Here is a 682-nt window from a genome sequence, read left to right on the forward strand (position 1 = left end):
CAAGAAAATGAAGAAACGATAGGAAATGGCTTCTCGAAAATATCTTAAATGAATAAATAATATGATATAGTGGCTGTGAGTAACCTATGCATTCTGCACTGATTGATTGACGTGGTTCTGTCAATAACCTTTAAACACAATGTTAAAACGAACAAACTGTGCTCTGAAGTGCTCGTTCACGATTGTGCCTGCAATGTGCAATGCAAATCAATAGCTCAGCAATAAATTTAAGTGATAATTTCTTATAACTCCATTTTGGTTTAGAGTAATAAACATTCCCGATTGAGAAAGGTTAACTAAAATACATCAATATTTATATCATGGATTATCATACCCATTGGGTGGGGTTTCCATTCACCTGATTTATAATAAGGATAATAGTAAAAAATTGACCCCTGTGTAAAAGTATTTTTCACAAAGACAGTCCACTAAATCACTGATTCGTTTTTCATGTTGTCATATTCAGTAATGTGGTACAAATTATTCGGTTCAGCGTATTTTCCAGTTGCATGTTGAATGACTGTGTTTGGCTATTTTGACTGAAGCTGATAAAATGTTAAAATCGCTTTTCTAAAGTAGTCCTAATCGTGATCGAATTGTTGTGATCTGTTTTTCTGTACTGTTTCATTCAAGGAAGAAATGTCATGTGAAAAATAAATAGTCAATATGATACTAATGCATC

This window comes from Penaeus monodon, chromosome 23, assembly GCF_015228065.2.
Source record: "Penaeus monodon isolate SGIC_2016 chromosome 23, NSTDA_Pmon_1, whole genome shotgun sequence".
NCBI classification, from domain to species: Eukaryota; Metazoa; Arthropoda; class Malacostraca; order Decapoda; family Penaeidae; genus Penaeus; species Penaeus monodon.